This window comes from Brassica napus, chromosome A9 (genome assembly GCF_020379485.1).
Source record: "Brassica napus cultivar Da-Ae chromosome A9, Da-Ae, whole genome shotgun sequence".
Lineage (NCBI taxonomy): Eukaryota > Viridiplantae > Streptophyta > Magnoliopsida > Brassicales > Brassicaceae > Brassica > Brassica napus.
Window position 1 is genome coordinate 33,431,011 of NC_063442.1, and position 11,139 is coordinate 33,442,149.

The following is an 11,139-nucleotide window of genomic DNA, read 5'->3' on the forward strand; positions in this document are numbered from 1 at the left end:
CTTCATGTTTAGATCTATCTTCTTTGATAGCAAACTACTATGCTTTGTGCTTGTTTAATTTCTGTTTAAACATGATGAGATGATCAAACATTTGCTTGTCTTTCTCTTGAGTCAAAAACACTATAATTATTTATAAGCAAGCTTTTCTCATCTTATATATGTTTATATGATTATATCATCATCTATTCTCAGATTAACTTATCCAACTTTGTTATGGTTATAATTAAATGTTTTTTTCTTTTGTAAAAAAACTTTCAAACTAACATATGAAAAACTTACAATCTATGGTTGAACAACCATAAAGTTTTAGAAAGTATGATGAGACATGCCTCATATTGAACCAAACATTAGCTTACAAAAGAGAAGACTTATGATTCATAAGTTTAATGAAACAAGAGGAGGATGATGAAACTCTCATGCATTCCTAAGACAAATTCAAATAAATGGGCCGTTTTGAGTTATCGTAATCATGACTACACTAGTTTCTCGTTTGGATTGGAACAATTAGCAAGAATAACAACACAAATCGTAAAATGCAATATGCTTACGTTGCCTCTCTAGACAGTAACTGCGGCTTCAATCCTATTATAGCTGAGTAAAAGAAAATTAACCATACAATTATTTTTTGTCAACAAAAACAAAGAAATCATATCATGTTGAGGATAATTAATTGTAATAATACTAATCATTTTTTTCCAAAATATTTTAGCAGACTTTATTTGACCTGCGATTTATAAATAATTATTGTGTTTTTGATTCAAGAGAAAGATAAACAAACAAATGGTGATATAAATGATTGGTTGAACTGTAACTGTAAATAAAATTACTGTAAAATTTAATATGTATGTTTTTTTTTTATATAACAAAAAAAATATTAAAGTAACATTCTTTTAGAAACAGAGAAAATATTGCTTAAGACTTTTACAACCATTTTTCATTTTTTGTAGTTTTTAAAACCGACAATTTTAAAAACTGTAGGTAAAAGTTAAAACTAAAGTTAGCTCCAACCAATCACCTCCATAAACTCTGTTGTACCTATATATTTATATATATCATTTGTAAAAAAAATATTACTTGATTTTCAATCCCGAAAGCATTTGCTTTCTTCTCTTTCAAATATTAGAAGATCCAACAACAATGTGTTCTGATGATCTTGTTCACTTCGTCGTAATACCCTCAAGGCCATATGATCTCCCTGGTCGATATCATCTTCCCCCAGGGCCGCCTTTCTTGAGGAACACTCTATTGATTTGAGTTCACTAGCTAAACCGCAAATTAATTAATCTATGTGCTGCAGCCTGTTGAAGGAGATATGAAAGAGGGTAGAGATAAGATAATTGAGGCTGATATTGACTCTAATGGTGTTATTGTGAACAGCAAACCTCCTATCCTTCTCCCATTTGACAAAACGATCATTCTATATAGAACTTGGCAGTTTTTTTTTTCTGCTAAGATAACTTGGCAGTTATTATCCTTCAATCTTTTTTCATACAGGCAAACAAAGGTGACTTCACTAATGGGACAAAAAAGCAAGTTGATTTGTAAAAAACTATTAAAAAAAAACATAATAGTACTAATAATAATATACACGAAATCTTTAGCTCTGAGGATCCCCGCCTTAAAGCATACTAATCTATAAAGATGTTTATCTAAGGTTATCAGCAATACAAGGTAAATCTTTTAATGTATTGTGATTCTATATTTAAATTTAATTTCTATAAAAAAATTAACTATTAAAAAATAGATATATGTGTCTCCAAAAAGTTGCATCAGGTTCTTAAAGTGTTTTCTTTAGAACCTTGCAATGGGGAAGTTCTAATCCCTATTTTAAAACAAAAACAAAATTATAGAAACAATCAAGTGCCTGACATTCTCTGTATTATATTTTTGGAATTTTTGTGACATCATTTAGAACAAGAAACGAAAAAAAGTGAGAGAGTTCAAATTGTTCTATTCTATTGAGAAAGACACAAAAAATATGAAGAGGTGGTGACTGGTGAAGCTTTTTCAATTCATAGAAGAAACTATAACAAATAAACAAAAAATATAAAAATAGCACACAATTTTATTATTATTAATTGGATTTATGCATATTTTATTACGAGTTGTTTGTTTGTTGGCCAAAATAAAGAGAAAATAAAAACTCTCTTTTTATACAACGCCATTCTTCGATCAATCCTCTCTGTCCTTCTTGTTAATTTTTTTTACGCAATGCTTCTTCCGTTTCTCTCTTCCTCTCTGCTTCTCCGTCTATCTTCTCCGATCATGTCTCCTGATCCCTTCTCCTTCCTAGCATCTTCCCCTAATTAATGCAACCAAACTTATCATTTGTATCATTATTTCTTTAACAAAAAAAAAACTTATCATTGTTTATTTATTCTCAGAGAATTAAGATCGATTTTATTAGTAACAGAATAAACCGTAGAGAGAGATATAAATATATGGAGACTTCGTTAGGTTTCATGGCTGTTTTTGCCGTCTCAGGAAGCGTGGTGTTCGTAGTGAGTCAATTCCACAAGCGTCTCCTTTTTACTTGGACAAGTTCAAACTTGAAATCCGTACGTTAAATATATTATTCTATATTTTCTTTTGTAAAGTTGATTATGAACAGTTTTATAAATTGGAGGCAATTCGTTTTGTTTTAGTATTACCGGAAAATGCTGTGATGAAGAAGAAGGTGAGATTCGCGGCGGATGTGGTGGAGCCGTCGGGAAATAACAAAGAGCATCGCCGGAGACACTCCTCCAAGGCTAAATTCAATAGGGAATTGAAGATGGCGGCAATTGTTTGAAGTTTTTTGTACAAAAGGAGCCAAGTACCAACTATGTAAACTATTCATTGGGTTTTGTGTATTTTTCTGAATTTTTTTCTTATCTTCCCATGGTTTATATTTTCCCTAATATTATCCCATTCTTCACTTTTAGGTAGGTTTTTACGTGTAAAAATATTTTGTTTGTGTAAATACAATGTGTGATTGCCAAGGAGTAATTTTTTTTTGGTCTTGTGGCTTTTTATAGGGCTTTTTATATCATATGATGTGATTACTGAATACATATGTTGTGTTTTTTATTTTGGTCTAAATGTTAAAACATATGTTGTGTTGTTTCTCAATTAGTAATTCTATTATTGTCATTAACAATAGAGAATGACGTAAAAATAGTTGAAAGCACAAAAATAATGCAAAAGTTTTTGATTTTACTATGCTTTAGATTAAGTATTGGTTATGTGATCTGTCTTGCTGATTTTGTCGAATAAACTCATAAATAAATAAATAGATTATCATGCCGGTTATGGAAAAACTTCGTCGTGTTGGATGGTAGTTTAATTATCAAGATAAATAATATAGTTCAACAGCAGTTGAAAGATTGTACTGGGCACCTAGAGTTTATTCTTGAAAATTTTCTTTAAAGGTTCTTGGTTGTGTTTGGTTAGGTATCACGATCACTAGTGATTGCAAATCCTTTCAACGAAATGACGAATTGTATTGGCTCTGTACATAAGAACCATAACCGGGTTTTAGCAAAAACAAAAGGATCAAATGCTCTAGTGACCCACATGGTTTTGAAAAATTCTCTCGTGACCCAACCATAATTCCTATTAATATTACATTAAAATTTAAATACAAAAGAGGTACAAATAACAAAAAAACCAAAAGACATCAACTTATTTACGACCCGCGCCATTACTATCCTACCCGACTCTTAACCCGACCCAACCCCGACTGAAAACCTAACCAAATAGACAAAGCCTCCATCTACGAAAGACAACTCCCCTATTTTCTCCACACCTTCACGATCAGAACTCTGTCTCTATTTCAATCGGACTTCTCGATTTATCTCTCTGTCACGAAGATGCCACCTACAATCAGAAGAACTAATAACAAGAAGGAATCTCCACCGCCGAAGAAGAACATCGAACCAGCAAAGAAGAAGTGAGATAGGCCATCTCTGGTAGAAGAACACGGAGGAGACGATGGTGGTTTGACATCTCAACCCAGTAAGCGGCTGTGGCGGAACCATAACCCTAAAAGTCTGCGACGCAATCCGGGTGCTTCTCCTAATCCGGCGGACCCTTCTCCGGCGGACCCTACTCCGGCTGCTTCTCCTACTCAGTCCGACAGTGAGTCAACACAGTCAGAAGAGGCGGCGGGGTCACAAGTACCTCCAATGGCGAACACACAAGACCCTCCGGTTACACCTCTTTCCAGGTCTTCCACTAGGAGGGGGACACCTTCTTCGGAACGAAGAAACTAGGTCGAATCACGGGGACGCTCGCACATCTCAAGAACATAATGCTACACATGTAAAAATAAACTTGAATTCAGTTTTTGTAATATGATACAACTAGGATATATATTGTATATAGTTATTCTAGTAGATTTAGTTGTACTTACGAAAAGTGTGCCTACTACAACTAAAATAAGTTTAACTAGTATTTACTAATACAACTATGAAATATAAAATTTTGTAACTGGTACAACTACTTAAAGTGTAACTCTAAGTAGAACATGTCAATCGTGTATTACTCATATTTCTAATACTACTGGAATATGTAAAACATGTATCACTTGTACAACTAGTATTATTTGTACAATTAAATGATAACTAGTATTATTTGTACAACTGTTATATGTATAACTTATATTACTCATACAACTACGACATATTTAACTATCTATACTATACTAAAAGGGGGATATAAGCCATGGAGAGGGTGTCCACATAGGATAGAAAAATCAACCAATCAGAGAACCCGAAATTGCCATGTCATCTCATTTTTTTTCGTAAAAAATAAAAAAACAATGCGAAGGTGAGGATCGAACCCGGGTTAGTATGATATATATATAGGACAGTTACCACTAAGCCATTGAAACTTTCTTGGACACATATACAAGAACCACTAAGTATATAATCACAAACTCTTATGTACATTTACAATAATATGAATTCAACTTTCAAGACTCCGATACTTTATTTTATAAAAAAAAATAAGTAAGTGACTAAGCTAATATATTCTTAGAAAGTGTGAGAACGTTGACAAGTATGAAAAAGCATAGATTTTTGTTTTCGTGACAAAGTTAAGAATTTTGTAAAAGTAAGTTTAACATATAAATTTTCGTGACAAATATGAAAAACCATAGATTTTTGTAAAATTTTGACAAAACAACTCATAACATACTTCTCTAATGTCTTAATAAAATATTATTTAAGGGTGCAATAATTAAATATATTAATTCAATAAATTTTGTAATTTATAGACAAAACAATAACAGAACAAATTTTGAAACATTTGTTTAACCTATCGATTTTTTTTCATGAGAATCCAACTAAACAAGATAAAAAAATAATCAGATTTACAAATATTTAATTACCATTTTATTCAATTTTGATTAATTTCAAATTATCATAATGTATCTTTTTGAAGTTACAAATATGAAAAAGCATAGATTTTTGTACAATTTGACAAAACAACTCAAAACATATTTTTCTAATGTCTTAATAAAATATTATTTAAGGATGCAATAATTAAATATATTAATTCAATAAATTTTATAATTTATAGACAAAACAATACCACAACAAATTTTGAAACATTTGTTTAACCAATCGATTTTTTTTTCATGAGAATCCAACTAAACAATTAGATTTACAAATATTTAATTACCATTTTCTTCAATTTTGATTCATTTTAAATTGTAATAATGTATATTTTTGAAGTTACAAAAAAATAATGTTCTTTTTTTATTACACTAGAATTATATATAGATTATATATACACAAAATAAATATATTATAACAACATAAATTTACTTTCCCCGATTCATATGAAAACTTTTTAAGTTATCCACCAAAGCAAATTAATTAAATCAATGAAATTGTTAAAATACAGCAAATTAATATATTATTTTATTTTAAATTAAATTATTTAAAAAGTGTATTTTTGTTAAAACAAAATAATAAATAAGTAAAACTGATTTGATGGTAATTTTTATGATATATATATATCAATTCTGTGAAAGAAACAGAAGCTTAATATGGAAAAAAATCTTAAATACAAAAACCTCTAAAAATTAACAAAAAAACTAATAAATTAAACTATGATATCACTTAAAAGCTTCTTAGACCATATTAATAAAATATTTAAGCGATAATTAGACAAATTTGATTTTTTTTCCAGCAAAAAGTTTATTATTAATTAGCATCAGTTATTTCAAGATGTTTAAGAAATGGTGGACAAAAAATAGGATGGACATTAATGATATATGAACTATGAATAGTACTTTGTGAAGCAGACTTAGATAACATATATGCACATACATTTTCAGTCCTTTTTGATGCCTAAATTCAATTTCTTCAGAGTAATTATTCCACAAATAGATCGTATGAGATATTGTTTTGATATGTAGATTTGTTTTTTCAATGTTAAGAAGATTGATAACTGTAAAAATGTCTCATTCGTATATGATATGTCTATAACCGAGTCCCCAACATGAGACAAGTTTGTTTAAAAAGTAAATAATTTTATTTTTCTTATATTATATAATAAATATATATTATTTACTGATAATAAAAATATAGTTATTCATCTATCACAAATATCTATGCAAATATGTGAATCAAGTACAACAATCAAACAACATAATGATTTCCACAAAGAAAATTTAAAAAATATATTTATGTTATGTAGTCATATTTTATATTTTTAAAATAATATAATACAATATTATACATTATTTTTTAGAATTGAGAAATACATATAATATCTTATCCGCGCGTAGCGCGGTTAAAAAATCTAGTAACTGTAAAACTTCTTTTACTCGTACAATTACTATTTATCTAACTAATAATAATTGTACAACTGTTATATGTATAACTTGTAGAACATATGTAATTATTATAAGTTGTATACTTTTTTGTGTATTACTTGTATATCGTACAACTATAACATATATAGCTATAAGTAGAACATATCTAACTAATATAACTTGCACAACTGTTCTATGTATTTTTTGTATAACTCGTACAACTATAACCTATTTTAGTATAATACTTGCAATACTCGTACAACTACAACTCTAATAGAACTTGTAATACTCGTATTAATAGTATAACTTGCATATATATAACTTGTGTTACTCGTACAACTAGCACTTGTGTAATAAGTATAACTTGTATTACTAGTAAAACTCCTTAGTTTTCCAATTATATTAATGTTATATTTTTTTGTGCTTGGTGAGCAGATGGCTGGAGGAGCAATCAAACCACACATGTTTTACTTCCAACTGGTCGAGTACGGGAAGCCCTATAAGCTCTCCTCAAGGTGTCATCAACATCATTTCATTAAGTTGATTAAAGATTCTGATGCATCTGAAAAGAAGTGGTTTCACGAGCTCCCATAGTTCAACACAATGTTCTAAAAATCGTTAGGCGGTAACTAGGCGCTTTATAGAGAACTAGCGACTAGGCGGATTATTCGGGGCTTAGGCGTTAACAAATTATTGATTTGTTTTATATATTTTATACATTTATGTGACATATTTTAATTTTTAAGTTTAATTATAAAATATACAAACATAAGAAAGTAGACAAATTTATAGATTTGTAATAATATTATTGTTTAATTTAACATATATAGACAATTTATATCGATTTTAACCGATTTAAAACAGTTTAAACCAATTTAATCATATAAATCAAAAATTGGATTTGAAAAAAATCGTTTCGGATAGGACCGAGTTGCCGCCTAGGCGGGGGCCTAGGCGCCGCCTAGAGCGATTTTTAAAACCTTGGTTCAACATCTGAAAAGAAGGCGAGAATGAGCTCGAGAATGATGGCGAGAATGATCCTGAGCAGATGGAAAAGGTTGACACTAATAAAAAGGCCACAAAGGAGGGTAAGAACGAGCTTGAAGTTATGGCAGCAAATGCCGAGAAGGTTAAGAAGGAAGCTACAGAGGAAGTGAATAAAGATGTTGAAGATTCACCGGAGGATGGAGAGGCCTTGACAAGGCCGAAGAGGTTGGCAAAGCCTAACTAGTATAACCAGGTTAGGTATGGCCAAATTACTCTGCCTAGTACAACTGGTACAACTTGACAAAGGAAGGTACAACCATCACGTTTAGAATGTGCAGTACATTTAAAACATGATAAACAAACTAAAACATGATAAACGAAATAACATGTAGTTGTACGAGTATTCTAGTTGTACAATCGTATATAGAGTTGTACCAGATTTTGGGTTGTACAACTTTGTACATAGTTGTATTTTGGTTGAAAATTTGAAAATTTTAGTTGTGCCACATATTAAATATATATACTTCAGTTGTACAGCTCTCATTTACTTAAATACATATGCGCACATGCAATTGAATCATTAATTTTCTTAAAATATATTTGGTGTATGTTTTTAAAAAAATATAGTGAACAAACTAGTAAACAAACCCTTAAAGTATAAGCTAGATCTTGGAAACTTATACCATTGTGTAATAATTGCAAAAACAATTCGGTAAAATTTCAAATAAATAGGATGGACCATTCCAAAGACCTCCCAACTTGTCTAGTCTATTGTTATTTTCCTATGAAAAGCCATATAAAACTAATAAAACTGAAACATGCAGTAGTATTACAACAATAATAGTACAACTGGTTCGACTACATTAGTAGTATTATTAATATTTTACTGTGGCAATGATTTTATATATTATTTTCTATAGGCATTACACACAATTGGAAAATATTTTAATGTTATCAAAAGAAATATATTTACTTGAAGAAAATGAAAGCCTAAAAGACACAAAATTAAAAGAAAAGTAGATTAATACGATCAGTATAAATAGTACAACTAGTATAACTACGATAACAAATGTATGATTGGTTTAACCGGTATAACTACGTTCTTTTAATATATATACGTAGTTGTACCAAATTTTGGGTTGAACAAATTTGTATATAATTGTATTTTGGCAGTGAAATTGAAAAAGTTAGTTGTACCACATAAAAAGTAAATATACCCTAGTTGTACTACTACTATATGTTTACCTATCTGATATCACATATAATCGAATCGTTAATTTTGTTAAAATACATTCGTTGTATGTTTTTCAGAAAATATAGTGGACAAACAAGTAAACAAACCTTTAACGTATAAGGTGAAAAATGGAAACTTATGAAATAATGTAATAATTGTCAAAAAATATTAAAAAATTAAAATAGTTAGGATATACCATTATAAACACACCAATTTGGTCAGTTTATTGTTGTTTTTTCATATGGAAAATCAAATAAAAATTTAAAATTTCTATAATGAAAAAGTTAAACCAGTATTACTAGTATTACATGTCTTGTATATACTATGAAGTTGTACTAATTAAACCAGTATATGTTTAGTTATATGAATTGTACCAGTTTACCATCTTCTATAACCCACTCCTTAGTAATTTCATGATTTTTTTATTATGCAGTTAGTTTTAGCTTATTTTAATCATTTTAAATTGTATTTAGGTGTATATATATTGTATTTATTTGTCCATTTGTAGCTAACATGGTTTAAAGTGCATAATTGAAAAGTTCAATCTGAAAACAGAAAAAAATCTTGTCAATTAGAAAGTTTGGGACTAAAATGAAGAGAAATAAAACATTTGAGGACCAAAACACAAATAATGAAAAGTTGGTTTCCCCCACCAGATTCGATTGAATCGCTCATCCATGGTTGATTGAGATCTGCTCAATCCATCGCCATCTATGATTGACTGAATTCAAAGCTTGGCGGAGTCGGCGGTGAGGGTCTAAGGTCACGGCGATGATGGCGACTTAGTGGAGTTGGTGGAACTTGCTTACGTGTTATAGAACACAACGTTGGTGGAGGTTGGAGCAATAGACCATCATGCAATTGAAGTTTGAAAAGAAGAAGATGGTCGCGACTCACAGAGAACACTGGAGACACTGCATGCTGCCGTCAAAGTCGATGACCGGAGACGTCGCGTGCTGCCGGAGAAGATATGAACAGAAGTCGGCGAAGTTGAAAGGAACCAATTTCTTTTTTTTCTTTTAATTTTGTTTTAATTAATTGTTGGAAAGATAAAAAAAATAAAACAAAAAGAATAAATTCATTAAGGGTAAATTAGATATTTCATTCAAAGAGGGTCATGAAAAATAATGTGGGTTATGATAGAATAGCCCATAAGGGTTATGTCTCATCTAAGAATAATGTCCAAAAACAAAACAGATCTCTAATCTCTAAAACTATAACATACGGTTAAATACTTTAAGTTTTCTCTGCACGCGTATGAACGCATTATTTCAAAAAATCGTCAAACCTAAACTATAATAACTTTTGGAAGTGCAGTGACATCATGACATTAAAGACTTATTAAACATTCAAGATTTGTCAAAGATTTGGGTATATATAAAAAACTGCTTAAATATAGAAATTATATTAAGACCATTTAGTTAGAAACGTTATAATGTTTTAACGAATGAAAGATGGCTACCGTAAACAACCCGAAAGGTCATCACATGCCAAAATTTAAATGTGGCTTAGGAGAAGACGGAACTGGTCATATGATTAACAAAGATTAATCCTATGACGCTTATAACGTGACGACGTGCATACTTTATTCAACCATATAATATCTAATACATTGTATACCTAATAAATAGTATTTCCACCGAAGAAACAGAGCAGTTCTTCAAACTTTACACTCTTCGTCTCTGTCCATCGTCTCTTTGATGGCGTTAATGCAACTGCCTATTCAAGGGACTTCTTCCTATTCACGATAATGAAATCAACCAAACAGTTCGCTTATATCTAGCTGTTTTGATTTTAAGTTTCTTCAGTTTGCTGCTTCACCTTGAATCCACTCAAGCTCGCTAGTGTATCCTTTTCTTTGTATCTTAGAACTTAGATATAATCCATAATTTTTAACTGTGTTACACTTACACATACTTGGGAGCTAATTCTATGTGTTATCGCCCTTGATTTGTTTTTTTTTTACAAGTAAAATGGATGTGTAAAAATGGGTTAGATATAAATTTTTAATTATGTGTTACACTTTACACATCACTTATCTAAACCTAAATATCCGAACTTTAACTTGGAACAATCGAATCTGAATTAAAAAGTATTTGAAGTAGGGGCTGGT

The 11,139-nt window shown here is 30.2% G+C and overlaps 1 long non-coding RNA gene and 1 pseudogene across 1 annotated transcript; both read left to right on the forward strand.

Moving 5' to 3' along the window:
• The first annotated feature begins 1,599 nt into the window (after positions 1–1,599).
• Positions 1,600–2,981, forward strand: LOC125578429 (annotated as a pseudogene).
• A 437-nt stretch (positions 2,982–3,418) lies between these two features.
• On the forward strand, positions 3,419–10,130 carry LOC125578430. Its single transcript, XR_007316529.1, has 2 exons — positions 3,419–4,302; positions 7,241–10,130. It is a non-coding gene; the product is annotated as an uncharacterized LOC125578430 (long non-coding RNA).
• Positions 10,131–11,139: the final 1,009 nt, after the last annotated feature.